Below are 15,748 nucleotides of genomic sequence, written 5' to 3'. Positions count from 1 at the left end.
AAACATGAGCCACCGTGCCCAGCCTTATTTTTTTGTATTTTTAAGTAGAGACGGGGTTTCACCATGTTAGCCAGGATGGTCTGGATCTCCCCACCTCATGATCTGCCCACCTCGGCCTCCCAAAGTGCTGGGTTTACAGACGTGAGCCACCATGCCCGGCCTATAAAAAGTTGTATTATTATATTTTTTTAAAATTTTATTTTATTTTAGTGTGTTTGGCAGAGTCACCCAGGCTAGAGTGCACTGACACAATCTCAGCTCACTGCAGCCTCCATCTCCCAGGCTCAAGCGATTCTCCTGCCTTAGCCTCCCGAGTAGCTGGGATTACAGGCACCCGCCACCACGCCCAGCAAATTTTTGTATTTTTAGTAGAGATGGGGTTTCACCATGTTGGCCAGGCTGTTCGCAAACTCCTGACCTCAGGTGATCCACCCACCTCGGCCTCCCAAAGTGCTGGGATTACAGGCATGAGCCACCATGCCCAGCCTTCCTGGCTAATTTTTATATCTTTAGTAGAGACAGGGTTTTACCGTGTTGTCCAGGCTGGTCTCGGACTCCTGACTCTCAAATACAAAAAATTGACTGGGCGCGGTGGCTCATGCCTGTAATCCCAGCACTTCAGGAGGCCGAGGTGGGCGGATCATGAGGTCAGGAAATCGAGACCATCCTGGCTAACACGGTGAAACCACGTCTCAACTAAAAATACAAAAAATTAGCCGGGTGTGGTGACGGGCACCTGTAGTCCTAGCTACTCGGGAGGCTGAGGCAGGAGAATGGCATGAACCTGGGAGGTGGAGCTTGCAGTGAGCCGAGATCGTGCCACTGCACTCCAGCCTGAGCGACAGAGTGAGACTCCATCTCAAAAAAAAAAAAAAAATTGTCCCAGCTACTCAGTAGGCTGAGGTGGGAGGATCACTTGAGCCTGGGATGTCAGGGTTGCAGTGAGCTGACATCTTGCCACTACACTCCAGCCTGGGCTGCACAGCAATACCCTGTCTAAAAAAAAGAAAAAAAAGAAGAAAGTAAGCAGGCAAGCAGGTCAGTGATTGCTAGGGCCTGGGGTGGTGGGTGGGGAGGAAAATTAACTAATGAAGAGGGGCACAGGAAACTTTCTAGAGCAATGGAAGTATTCTATATCTTTTTTTTTTTTTTTTTTTTTGACGGAGTCTCGCTCTGTCGCCCAGGCTGGAGTGCAGTGGTACGATCTTGGCTTACTGCGACCTCCACCTTCTGGGTTCAAGCCATTCTCCTGCCTCAGCCTCCTGAGTAGCTGGGATTACAGGCATGGCATGCGCCAGCACGCCCGGCTAATTTTTGTATTTTTAGTAGAGACAGGGTTTCACCATGTTGGCCAGGCTGGGCTCAAACTCCTGACCTCAGATGATCTGCCTGCCTCGGCCTCCCAAAGTGCTGGGATTACAGGCATGAGCCACCGCACCCAGCCCTGTATCTTGATTGTGGTGGGGGTGACACAGGTGAGTGAAAATATTTGCTAAGGCTCCTTTAAGTAAACACATAAAAACGAATGCATTTTATTCTGTGTAAATAAAATACTTGAATAAAGTTGTTAAAAAAAAAAAAGCAGCAGCTTAGTCCAGTTTCCCTGAGTGGGTGGTGTAATTTCGCCTGGAAGCGGAGGCTGGAATGACAGGCATCTTGGCCAACGTGTTCAGCACAAACCAGTCAACTGGCACAGAGGGCCCATTGTGATCAGACCACAGACTCTCCAGACAGAGCTGCACCTTCCCCTGCGCCCCGGCCAGCGCTGGCTGTTTGCCTTTCCCTCTGTACCCTGTGCACCTTGACACAGCAGATCTCCGCACAAGACCTTCTCTTTGCCTCCAGTACCCCCTACCCTCCACCTTCTTCACCAGGAAAGTTCTATGCATTGTTCAAAGCCTGACTCAAATGCCCCCACTCCCCACCTCCTCTGGGCTCTTTTTTTTTTTGAGACAGAATCTCGCTCTGTAGCCCAGGCTGGAATGCAGTGGCACAATCTCGGCTGGCTGCAATCTCCGCCTCCCGGGTTCAAGTGATTCTCTTGCCTCAGCCTCCTGAGTAGCTGGGACTATAGGGATGTGCCAACACACCCGGCAAATTTTTGTAGTTTTAGTAGAGACAGGGTTTCACCATGTTGGCCAGGCTGGTCTCAAACTCCTGACCTCAAGGAATCCGCCTGCCTTGGTCTCCCAAAGTGTTGGTATTACAGCGATGAGTCACTATGCCCGGCCTTTGGGCTCTTATGACAGGTGCCCTAGTCAGACTATATTATGACCTGTTTGCAACTCTGTCCCCCAACAAGTCTGTAAACTGTTTTTCTTTTTTTTTTTTTTCAGACGGAGTCTCACTCTGTCTCCAAGGCTGGAGTGCAGTGGCGTGATCTCGGCTCAGTGCAACCTCTGTCTCCCAGGTTCAAGCGATTCTCCTGTCTCAGCCTCCCGAGTAGTTGAGACTACAGGTGCCCACGACCACGCTCAGCTAATTTTTGTATTTTTAGTAGAGACGTAGTTTCACCATGTTGGCCAGGCTGGTCTCAAACTCCTGACCTCAGGTGATCTGCCCACTTCAGCTTCTCAAAGTGCTGGTATTACAGGCATGAGCCACCACACCCGGCCTCTGGGCTCTTATTACAGATGTCATAGTCAGATTGTATTATAACCTGTTCACAATGCTGTCCTCCCACAAGTCTGTAAACTTCTTGAGGTCACAGACGGTACCATTTTTATCTCTGCATCCCCAAAGCAACTAACGCATTCCCTAAAACACAGCAATAAAACATTCCTTGCATCCTTGTCAAGCAATGGTGTCAGCCCTTTATACGCTTTATTTATGTATTTATGTATTTATTTATTTATTGACAGAATTTATTTGGAGACAGCCTGTCACCCAGGCTGGAGTGTGATGGTGTGATCATAGCTCACAGCAGCCTTGAGCTCCTGCGCTCAAGCAATCCTCTCACTTCGGCCTCCTGAGTAGCTGGGGCCACGGATGTGTGTCTCCAAACCCAGCTAACTTAAAAGTTTATTTTTTGCAGACAGAGGGTCTCCCTATGTGGCCCAGGCTGGTCTCAAACTCCTGGGCTCAAGCAATCCTCCCACCTCAGCCTCCCAAACTGTGGGGATTATAGGCTTGAGCTACTGGGAACAGCTAATTTTTTTAATTTTTCTTTTTTGTAGACATGGGGTCTCCCTATGTTGCCTGGGCTGGTGTCAAATTCCTGGCCTCGAGTGATCCTCCTGCCTTGGCTTCCTAAAGGGCTGAGATTACAAGTGTGAGCCACTGTGCCTGGGCAACTCAAGTCTCCTTTACCTTCAGTCATTCGGTCAACAAACACCAAATACTTGCTCCGCACTAGGCATGCCCCAGGTCAATGAATGAGGCTCGGTCCCTACCCTTAGTGAGCTTATATAAGAGGAAGAGTCACAAACAGTGGGCTTTTTGGATGGAAACATGAATGAACGAATTAATGAATGAATGAGTGAATACAAGCTGCCTTTCCTCTCCACTGCTGTCTGGGTAATCATGCAGTATGTGCGGCAGGTGCCTATCCTGTCCCATTCCACGTGCACTCTGGAGGGTCCTAATCTAGGACACCTTAGCATATCTCATAGATGGCCAGCTATGGATCTAAGATTCATTGGGCAAATGGATTTATACTTTTTTGGTGAGCTTATAGTCACAGCTGTGTCTCTATATTTTATTTTATTATGTTATTATCTTTTATTTTTTATTTTTTTTGAAACAGGGTCTCTGTTGCCCAGGCTGGAGTGCGGTGGTGTGATCTCAGCCCACTGCAACGTCTGCCTCCTGGGTTCAAGCGATTCTCGTGCGTCCACCTTCCTAGTAGCTGGGACATCCAGCTAATTTTTGTATTTTTAGTAGAGACGGGGTTTCGCCATGCTGGCCAGGCTGGTCTTGAATTCTAGAAGTCAAGTGATTCACCTGCCTCAGTCTCCCAAAGTGGTAGGATTACAGGGGTGAGCCACTGCACCTGGCCTGTTTTTGTATTTTACTATCAAAATCTAGTGGATTTTATTAACTAGGCTTATGTTGAGGGCCGGGCGTGGTGGTTCATGTCTGTAATCCCAGCACTTTGGGAGGCTGAGGCAGGCAGATCACCTGAGGCCAGGAGTTCAAGATCAGCCTGGCCAACATGGTGAAACCTCATCTCTACTAAAAATACAAAAATTAGCCTAGCATGGTGGCACGCGCCTGTAATCTCAGCTATTTGTGAGGCTGAGGCGGAGAATCACTTGAACCTGGGAGACAGAGGTTGTAGCAAGCCGAGATTTTGCCACTGCACTGCAGCTGGGGCAACAGAGCGAAACTCTGTCACAAAAAAAAAAAAAAAAACCCAAAAAACAAAAAAACTAGGGTTATGTTGGCACCGCTTGCTTTTTTTTTTTTTTTTTAAGGCAAGGTCTCGCTCTGTCACCCAGGCTGCATTCCAGTGCTGTGATCATAGCTCACCATAGCCTCAAACTCCTGGGCTCAGATGATCCTCCCACCACGACCTTCTGAGTAGATGGGAATACAGGGGTGCACCACGACACCTGGATAATTTTTAAAATTTTTTGTAGAGGTTGGGGGGTCTCACTACCTTGCCCAGGCTGGTCTTGAACTCCTGGCCTCAAGCGATTCTTCTGCCTTGGCCTCCCAAAGTGCTGGTATTACAGGCACACCATACCAAGCCTGCATTTTCACTTAAATTTGCACTTGGAGTACATAACCCCCATACATGTGGATGAAGAACCAAACATAAGTTTCCCTGTCAGCTGCTGCTGCTTTTTTTTTTTTCTTTTGAAACTGAGTTTCACTTTTATTGCCCAGGTTGGAGTGCAATGATGAGGTCTTGGCTCACTGCAACCTCTGCCTCCCAGGTTCAAGCCATTCTCCTGCCTCAGCCTCCCAAGCAGCTGGGATTACAGACACCCGCCACCACGCCTGGCTAATTTTTGTATTTTTAGTAGAGAAAGGGTTTCACCATTGTTGGCCAGGCTGGTCTCAAACTCCTGACCTCAGGTGATCCACCCGCCTCGGCCTCCCAAAGTGCTGGGATTACAGGCGCGAGCCACTGCACCTAGCCCCATGTCAGCTTCTAAATGTAATGGCTTTCCTGGTTCCTTGGTGCCTAGCACGGTGCTGAAATTTCTCATGTATTCAGATATCTGTTGCTAATAAGTTTTGTTCATTTTGTTTGCCAAAACTTGATTTTCCCATCCCTTTGGGAAGCCAAGGCAAGATGATCACTTGAGGCCAGAAGTTTAAGACCAGCATGGCCAGGCCGGGCACGGTGGCTCACGCCAGTAATCCCAGCACATTGGGAGGCTGAGGCGGGCGGATCATGAGGTCAGGAGTTTGAGACCAGTCTGGCCAACATGGTGAAACCCTGTCTCTACTAAAGATGCAAAAATTAGCCGGGCTTAGTAGCACGCGCCTGTAGTCCCAGCTACTCAGGAGGCTAAGGCAGGATAATTGCTTGAACCCAGGAGGCGGAGGTTGCAGTGAGCTGAGATTGCGCCACTGCACTCCACCCTGGGCGACTGAGCAAGACTCCCTCTCAAAAAAAAGACCAGCGTGGCCAACACGATGAAACTCCATCTCTACTAAAAATACAAAAATTAGCAGGGCGTGGTGGTGCACGCCTGTAATCCCAGCTACTCGGGAGGCTGAGGCAGGAGAATTGCTTGAACCCAGGAGTTGGAGGCTGCAGTGAGCCTAGATTTCACCACTGTACTCCAGCCTGGGCGACAGAGTGAGACTCTGTCTCAAAAAAAAAAAAAGGACTTGATTTTCAGGGAATGAACTTTCCTAGTGAGGTTTCTTTAAAAATCTTTAATTTCCTGTGTCTGCAGTATGTCAGGAGGTGGTTCACAGCTCATTTCACTTTGCTTGAAACAAAGTATAAGCTTTCAGTTGGGGAGGACTGTTGCTTGTTTACTACTTTTCGATTCATTAGTAGAAGAGATAAAATTGTGCCTTATGTTTTACTTCATGGTACCGCCCAGAACAATGCAATTTGGAAATGAGTACACCTGTTTTAATTTTTTTGAACTTTTTGTGTGTGTGGAGACAGTATCTCCCTATGTTGTCCAGGCTGGTCTCAAACTCCTGGGCTCCAGCGATCCTCCCACCTCTGCCTCCCAAAGAGCTGGGATTACAGCATGAGCCACCACACCCAGCCTATATTTTACTATTTTACTTTAGTTTACTTTAGTTTCTATTTATTTATTTATTTATTTTTTGAGACGGCGTCTCACTCTGTCACCCGGGCTGTGGTGCAATGGCATGATATCGGCTCACTGCAATCTCCGCCTCCCAGGTTCAAACGATTCGCCTGCCTCAGCCTCCCGAGTAGCTGGGACTACAGCGCCCAGCACCACGCCCAGCTAATTTTTATATTTTTAATAGACACGGGGTTTCACCATGTTGGCCAGGATGGTCTCGATCTCTTGACCTCGTGATCTGCCTGCCTCGGCCTCCCAAAGTGCTGGGATTACAGGCGTGAGCCACTGCACCCAGCCAGTTTACTTTAGTTTATTTTTTTCCTCTCTTTAAATTTTTTATGCACAAGTAGATGTATGTATGTATGTATGTATGTATGTATGTATGTATGTATGTATGTATTTGAGACAGGGTTTCTAGCGCCAGGCTGGAGTATACTGGTGCAATCATGGCTCACTGCAGCCTCTAACTCCTGACCTTAGGCAGTCCTCTTACCTCAGTAACATAATACAGGTTGGGTTTTTTTGTTTGTTTTTTGTTTTTTGAGACGGAGTCTCCTTCTATCGCCCAGGCTGGAGTACAGTGGCGCGATCTCAGCTCACTGCAAGCTCCGCCTCCCAGGTTCAAGTGATTCTCCTGCCTCAGCCTCCTGAGTAGCTGGGACTACAGGCACCCACCACCATGCCCGGCTAATTTTTTGTATTTTTAGTAGAGACCGGGTTTCACCGTGTTAGCCAGGATGGTCTTGATCTCCTGACCTCGTGATCTGCCCACCTCAGGCTCCCAAAGTGCTGGGATTACAGGCGTGAGCCACTGTGCCCGGCAATATAGGTTTTTATAAGAATTAAATCTATTATCAAGCTAGGCGTAGCCGCTCATGCCTGTAGTCCCAGTGCTTTGGGAGGCCGAGGTGGGCAGATCCCCTGAGGTCAGGAGTTCGAGACCAGCCTGGCCAACATGGTGAAACCCTGTCTCTATTAAAAATACAAAAGTTAGCTGGGCATCGTGACAGGCAACCTATAATCTCAGCTACTTGGGAGGCTGAGGCAGGAGGAGTGCTTGAGCCCAGGGTGAGGCTACAGTGAGCTGTGATCACATCAGTGTGCTCTAGCACGGGAGAGAGAGTGAGAGACCCTGTCTCTCAAAACAAACAAACCGGCCGGGCGCGGTGGCTCACGCTTGTAATCCCAGCACTTTGGGAGGCCGAGGCGGGCGGATCACGAGGTCAGGAGATCGAGACCACAGTGAAACCCCGTCTCTACTAAAAATACAAAAAATTAGCCGGGCGTGGTGGCGGGCGCCTGTAGTCCCAGCTACTCGGAGAGGCTGAGGCAGGAGAATGGCGTGAACCCGGGAGGTGGAGCTTGCAGTGAGCCGAGACTGCGCCACTGCACTCCAGCCTGGGCGACAGAGCGAGACTCCGTCTCAAAAAAAAAAAAAAAAAAAAAAAAAAAAACAAACAAACCACGATAACTGAATAACAAAAAGACAAGCAACCCTCACAAAATGGGCAAGAAACACACATGACAAAAATGAGCAAAAGATGCTCCACTTCATCTGTTATTAGGGTAATGCAAATCAGAATCACAGTGAGATATCTTTCATACCCATAGCAATCAGACAGGAAAAAGCAAAAGCAGAAAATAAGCACTGACAAGGATGTGGAGACACTGGAACCGCAGCGCATTGCTGGTGGGAGTGGAAAAATCATGCAGCCACTGTGGTACTTTGATGGTTCCTTAAAAAGTTAAATATAAAATTACCATGCGAGGCTGGGCACAGTGACTCACGCCTGTAATCCCAGCACTTTGAAAGGCCGAGGTGGGAGGATTGCTTGGGGTCAGGAGCTTGAGACCAGCTTAGCCAACATGGTAAAATCCCATCTCTACTAAAAATACAAAAATTAGCCAGGCGTGGTGGCACTGTAGGTGGGACTACAGTCACAGCTACTTGGGAGGCTGAGGCACTGCACTGCAGCCTGGGTGACAGAATGAGAGAGACTTTGTCTCAAAAAAAAAGAAAAGAAAAAAGAAAAAGAAAAATATCATGTGAGGCTGGGCACAGTGGCTCACGCCTGTAATCCCAGCACTTTGGGAGGCTGAAGTCGGAGGATTGCTTGAGGCCAGGATATCGAGACCAGTCTGGGCAACATAGTAAGACCCCATCTCAATTTTTTTTTTTTTTAATTGAGACAGAGTCACTCTGGAGTACAGTGGCGTGATCTTGGCTCACTGCAACCTCCACCTCCAGGTTCAAGCGATTCTCCTGTCTCAGCCTCCCAAATAGCTGGGATTACAGGTGTGCACCACCATGCCCGGCTAATTTCTGTATTTTTAGTAGAGACGGGGTTTTACCATGTTGGCCAGGCTAGAAAAATATTTTTTTAATTAAAAAAAAAAAAAGAATTAGGTACCGGGCACGGTGACTCACGCCTGTAATCCCAGCACTTTGGGAGGCCGAGGCGGGCAGATCACAAGGTCAGGAGCTTGAGACCAGCTTGGCCAACATGGTGAAATCCCATCGCTACTAAAAATACAAAAATTAGCTGGGCATGGTGGCGTGCACCTATAATCCCAGCTACTCAGGAGGCTGAGGCAGGAGAATCGCTTAAACCCTGGAGGCGGAGGTTGCAGTGAGCTGAGATCACGCCATTGCACTCCAGCGTGGGTGACAGAGCGAGACACCGTCTCCAAAAAAAAAAAAAAAAAGGTTAAAATGGCAAATTTCATGTCATGTATAGTTTGCAAAAAGGAAAACAAATCCACACCAAACTCAGACTTTTTCTTCAACTAGTTAGAATGAGATTAAGTTAAAGGGAAACCTCTTCACGGTTTACTCCAGTGCCCTGTGGTTGGGCATGGAGGCAGGCTGGCTCAACACGACTGAGATCGGGATTACAGAGGTAACTCATGCTAACCAAGCTCTTACAGACTGAATTATAAAACTAGAGCACCTTTCCCCCTATGCACAGTTTATAAGGGGAAACAGAATTGTCAGCTGGACTTAACAGAGCTTTCATTCTAAGCTGTTTACGTTCTCTCTGTCTGCCAACTGCATGCATGGAAATCCCCATAGAGCGGCAGCTGCCCAGGGAAGGGATTGCATTAGGATTTAGCAATGTCATCGGTCCTGTCCCCCACCTCCTCAGCCAGTACTGGGGTACCCTCCCGAACACTCCCTCGCCCCACATACTTGTGGGATTTCAGAACCAGTGGGGAAGGGCATGGCTCTGAGTGCAGGGCGGAAGAGGACTTCCGCCACCTGGAAACCGAGGGCCTGTGGCTGCAGGGGAAGTGACCAGTGTCTGTGCTGCCAGGGAGCCCTGGGAGGTGGCCGTTCGGAGGAGGGCAGCGGCAGGGGAAGGTGCCGACAGGCCATCGAAGGCCACAGCAGGCGCAAGGGCTTGGGGCCAGAAGGGAGAGCCCTAAAGCCACCGTGAAAAGGATAGCCCTGGACAGCCAGGCTGACGCAGGAGAGAGAAAAAGATCTCGGTGTTGGAAGAGAGAGAGAGGGAGACTAATTATTGGGATGGGGAGGGCATTTCTCACTATTGATTTTTAACACCGAAGACATTAAGAAAAAAAAATAAATTGTACTCCAGCCTGGGCAACAGAGTGAGACTCTGTCTCAAAAAAAGAGAAAAAGAGGCCGGGTGCGGTGGCTCACGCCTGTAATCCCAGCACTTTGGGAGGCCGAGGCGGGCGGATCACGAGGTCAGGAGATCAACACCATCCTGGCTAACATGGTGAAACCCCATCTCTACTAAAAATACAAAAAAAAATTAGCCGGGTGCGGTGGCAGGTGCCTGTAGTCCCAGCTACTGGGGAGGCTGAGGGAGGAGAATGGCGTGAACCCGGGAGGCGGAGCTTGCAGTGAGCCGAGATAGCGCCATTGCATTCCAGCCTGGGCGACAGAGCAAGAGTCTGCTTCAAAAAAACAAACAAACAAACAAAAACAGGAAAAGAAAAAAATTGGTAAGTTTCACTATGTAAAAATGAAACCTCAGTATAACGATACAAAAAAAGGCCGGGCACGGCGGCTCATGCCTGTAATCCCAGCACTTTGGGAGGTGGAGGTGGGTGGATCACCTGAGGTCAGGAGTTCAAGACCAACCTGGCCAACATGGTGAAACCCCGTTTCTACTAAAAAAATACAAAAATTAGCTGGGCGTGGTGGCAGGCGCCTGTAATCCCAGCTACTCTGGAGGCTGAAGCAGGAGAATTGCTTGAACCCAAGAGGCAGAGTTTGCAGTGAGCCGAGATCATGCCACTGCACTCTAGCCTGAACAACAGAACAAGACTCTGTCTCAAAAAAAAAAAAAGCCACAAAAAGTCAAAAGACAAACAGCTACACGTAACAAACAAAAGGCTTTTTTAAAGACAGGGTCTTGTTCTATCACCCAGGCTGAATGCAGTGGTGCAACCTCAGCTCACTGCAGCCTCTGCCTCCCAGGCTCAAGCGATTCTCCTGCCTCAGCCTCCCAAAAAGCTAGGATTACAGGCATGCACCATCACACCCAGCTAATATTCCTATTTTTAGTAGAGATGGGGTTTCACCAGGCTGGTCTCAAGCTCCTGACCTCAGGTGATCCACCCACCTCGGCCTCCCAAAGTTCTGGGATTACAGGTGTGAACCACTGCATTGGGCCTTTCTTTTTTCATTTATAAAGCGCTTATACAAGAGAGTAAGGGAAAAAAGCAAAAGACCTGGGCTGGGCGCAGTGGCTCACGCCTGTAATCCCAGCACTTTGGGAGGCCGAGGCGGGTGGATCACCTGAGGTCAGGAGTTCGAGAGCAGCCTGACCAACATGGAGAAACCCAGTCTCTAGTAAAAATACAAAATCAGCCGGGCATGGTGGCACATGCCTGTAATCCCAGCTACTTGGGAGGCTGAGGCAGGAGAATTGCTTGAACCCAGGAGGCAGAGGCAGGAGAATTGCTTGAACCCAGGAGGCAGAGGTTGTGGTGAGCTGAGATCACACCATTGCACTCCAGCGTGGGTGACAGAGCAAAACAAGGTCTCAAAAAAAAAAAAAGCAAAAGACCTAATTGTGAAATGCAAAAGACATCATGAATATTGTTCGCAGAAACAGAAATGCAAATGGTTAATAAAAATATAAAAAGATGCCCAACTTTGCCCACAATTAATGTACATGTCAGAATTGCTATAAAATGCTGCTTTCCCCCAGAAATGGGAAGGTATGGAGGATATGGACATTCTCTTTTCTTTTTTTTTCATGACAGAGCCTTGCTCTGTCACCTAGGCTGGAGTGCAACGGCACGATATTGACTCAGTGCAATCTCCACCTCCCGGGTTCAAGCAATTCTCCTGCCTCAGCCTCCCGAGTAGCTGGGATTACAGGCACCCACCACCACGCCTGGCTAATTTTTGTATTTTTAATAGAGAGAAAGCTTCATCATGTTGGCCAGGCTGGTCTCTAACTCCTGACCTCGTGATCCGCCTGCCTCAGCCTCCCAAAGTGCTGAGATTACAGGTGTGAGCTACTGCGCTGGGCCGATATGGACATTTTCATACCCTGTTCATTGGTATGTATCTACAGTGGTCCAATCTTTTTGGAAAGAAAATTGGCAATGTGTATCAAAATTTTAAGTGCACAGATCCTTTGATAATTTTGATGCTAAGAATTTGCTTTAAAGATATACTCATGGATGGCCGGCTGCGGTGGCTCACGCCTGTAATCCCCACACTTTGAGAGGCTGAGGCAGGCAGATCACGAGGTCAGGAGATTAAGACCAGCCTGGCTAACACAGTGAAACCCCGTCTCTACTAAAAATACAAAAACAAAATTAGCTGGGCATGGTGGCAGGCACCTGTTGTCTCAGCTACTCGGGAGGCTGAGGCAGGAGAATGGAGTGAACCTGGGAGGCGGAGCTTGCAGTGAGCCGAGATCGTGCCACTGCACTTGAGCCTGGGTGAAAGAGCAAGACTCCCTCTCAAAAAAAAAAAAAAAAAGATATTCTCATTGCCAGATGCCGTGGCTCACCCCTGTAATCCCAGCACTTTGAGAGGCTGAGATGGAAGGATCACTTGAGCCCAGGAGTTTGAGACTAGCCTGGCCAACATGGCAAAACCCTGTCTCTACTAAAAATACAAAAATTAGCTGGGTGTGGTGGCAGATGCCTGTAATCTCAGCTACTCAAGAGGCTGAGGCACGAGAATTGCTTGAACTCAAGAGGCAGAGGTTGCCATGAGCTGAGATTGTGCCACTGCACTCCAGCCTGGATGACAGTGTGAGACTCTGTCTTTAAAAAAAAAAAAAAAAAAAGATATACTCAGAATGCCAAGCCACGGCCGGGCGCGGTGGCTCACGCTTGTAATCCCAGCACTTTGGGAGGCCGAGGCGGGCGGATCACAAGGTCAGGAGATCGAGACCACGGTGAAACCCTGTCTCTATTAAAAATACAAAAAATTATCCGGGCGTGGTGGCGGGCGCCTGTAGTCCCAGCTACTCGGAGAGGCTGAGGCAGGAGAATGGCGTGAACCCGGGAGGCAGAGCCTGCAGTGAGCCGAGATTGCGCCACTGCACTCCAACCTGGGCGACAGAGCGAGACTCCATCTCAAAAAAAAAAAAAAAAAAAAAAAAAGAATGCCAAGCCACTTAACATTGCAAAAATATAAGAAACAACCTACATGTCCATCATTAGGGGACTGGTTAGAAAAATATGCATAGTATGATCTCATTTTTATACACATTAAAAGGATGTGTGTGTGCCAGTACAGATTTTTGTTTGTTTGTTTCCTGAAAGGATGTCTTTGATGACAGGTACTAGAGGACTAAGAGAATACACTCCCCCTTTTAAAAATCATATTCATGGCCGGGCACGGTAGCTCACACCCGTAATCCCAACACTTTGGGAGGCTGAGGCGGGCAGATGACCTGAGGTCAGGGGTTCGATATCAGCCTGGCCAACATGGTGAAACCCTGTCTCTACTAAAAATACAAAAATTAGCCGAGCTGGGTGGTGCGTGCCTGTAATCCCAGCTAACTCAGGAGGCTGAGGCAAGATAATCGCTTGAACCTGGGTAGCAGAGGTTGCAGTGAGCTGAGATCGTGTCATTGCACTCCAGCCTGGGCAAGAAGAGCAAAACTCAATCTCAAAAAAAGAAAAAAAAAATCGTCTGGGTGCAGTGGCTCAAGCCTGTAATCCCAGCATTTTGGGAGGCCGAAGCGGGTGGATCACGAGGTCAGGAGATCGAGACCATCCTGGCTAACACAGTGAAACCCCGTCTCCACTAAAAATATAAAAAATTAGCTGGGTTTGGTGGGGGGTGCCTATAGTCCCAGCTACTCGGGAGCCTGAGGCAGGAGAATGGTGTGAACCTGGGAGGTGGAGGTTGCAGTGAGCCGAGATCGCGCCTCTGCACTCTAACCTGGGCGACAGAGTGAGACTCCGTCTCAAAAAAAAAAAAAATCACATTCATAGCTGGGCACGGTGGCTCATCCCTGTAATCCCAGCACTTGGGGAGGCTGAGGTGGGCAGATCACTTGAGCCTAGGAGTTCCAGACCAGCCTGGGCAACATGGCAAGACCCGGTCTCTACAAAAAATACAAAAATTAGCTGGGCGTGGTGGTGTGCACCTGTAGTCCCAGCTACTTAGGAGACTGAGGTGGGAAGATCACTTGGGACCAAGAGATAGAGGCTACAGTGAGCAGTGATTGCACCCCTGCACTCTAGCCTGGGTAACAGAGCCAGACACTGTCTCAAAAAAAAAAAAAACCAAATAGAAAAATTAAAATCATATTCATCTTATTTTGTTTTTCAAAAATTCATTCATCCTAGGATGGGCACAGTGGCTCACGCCTGTAATCCCAGCACTTTGGGAGGCCGAGGTGGGAGCATCACCTGAGGTCAGGAGTTCGAGACCAGCCTGATCAACATGGAAAAGCCCTGTCCGTAATAAAAATACATTAGCGGGGCATGGTGGTGCATGCCTGTAATCCCAGCTACTCGGGAGGCTAGGGCAGCAGAATCACTTGAACCTGAGAAGTGGAGGTTGTGGTGAGCCGAGATTGCGCCATTGCACTCCAGCCTGGGCAACAAGAGCGAGACTCCCTCTTTAAAAAAAAAAAAAAAAAAATTAGCCCAGTGTTGTGGTGCACACCTGTAGTCCTCGCTACTCAGTGGGGGTTGAGGCAGGAGAATTGCTTGATCCTGGGAGGTGGATGTTGCAATAAGCCGAGATCATGCAACTGCACTCCAGCTTGGGCAACAGAGTGAGACTTCATCTCAAAATAAATAAATAAATAAATAAATAATTAAAAAATTCACCCTTCCTTTACTTTTCATTGCAAATGCTACTTTCTTTCTTTCTTTTTTTTTTTTTTTTTTTTTGAGACAGAGTCTTGCTCTGTTGCCCAGGCTGGAGTGCAGTGGCGCTCTCTCAGCTCACTGCAAGCTCCGCCTCCCGGGTTCACACCATTCTCCTGCCTCAGCCTCCCAAGTAGCTGGGACTATAGGTGCCTGCCACCATGCCTGGCTAATTTTTTTGTATTTTTAGTAGAGACAGGGTTTCACCGTGTTAGCCAGGATGGTCTCCATCTGCTGACCTTGTGATCTGCTCGTCTTGGCCTCCCAAAGTGCTGGGATTACAGGCGTGAGCCACCGCACCTGGCTGCAAATGCTACTTTCTCCATGAAAAATTTTCTGCTTTGTGTCTAGCTTTCTTGTGCCATCTTGACACATTTACCTGAGTGCATATTGTATTTGATTCATTCATCGTATCTGCTTGAATCAGATGGTTATTGCTGGTGAATAGACAACAGTAGTTAAGAATTCAGGCTTTGGATCTGAGCAGGTTTAGATCAAAATCTGGTTGTGGTTGTGCCATCTGTGTATCCCAGGCTGAGTACTGAGCCTTTCTGAGCCTCTTTAGCATGGGGGTGGAGGTGCATTCGGAGCACTTGCCACAAAGGCAGCAAGCAATGAGATAATCTATTAAGTGTTGAGCCTGGTGTGTGGTTCCGAAGGACTGCTCAATACATGTGAGCCATGATCACACATTTCTGGAGGGCACAGATGGTCTCGCAGGCTTTCCAGAATTTAGTAGTTGTTCAGATTCTTTCTTGATACTCATTGGTGCCCCTTGCTTTCTTCCATTATCTCCGGGTCAGTCTGAGCTCATCTGGGATTGGAAAACACGGCAGGGTGGTATGAATGAAGTCAGCCTACAGCCCCAGGTACAAGCCAGAGCTTGGTCAGCCCCCTCTCTAGGTTTAGGGGGAAGGGAATGGATAATTAACACCTTCGCACTGCTGGGAAAACAATGAAAAGTACTTGATAGTGAGTTAATTTCTTTTTTTCATACAGAGTTTCACTCTGTCCCCCAGGCTGGAGTGCAGTGGCGTGATCTCAGCTCACTGCAACCTCCACCTCCCGGGTTTAGGGGATTCTCTTGCCTCAGCCTCCCAAGTAACTGGGATTACAGGCACCTGCCACCATGCCTGGCGAATTATTGTATTGTTAGTAAAGACGGGGTTTCACCATGTTGGCCAGGCTGGTCT

This window comes from Symphalangus syndactylus, chromosome 9, assembly GCF_028878055.3.
Source record: "Symphalangus syndactylus isolate Jambi chromosome 9, NHGRI_mSymSyn1-v2.1_pri, whole genome shotgun sequence".
In the NCBI taxonomy this organism is placed as follows: Eukaryota; Metazoa; Chordata; class Mammalia; order Primates; family Hylobatidae; genus Symphalangus; species Symphalangus syndactylus.
The sequence above is the reverse complement of the archived record's forward strand: the minus strand, read 5'-3'. Positions refer to the sequence as shown.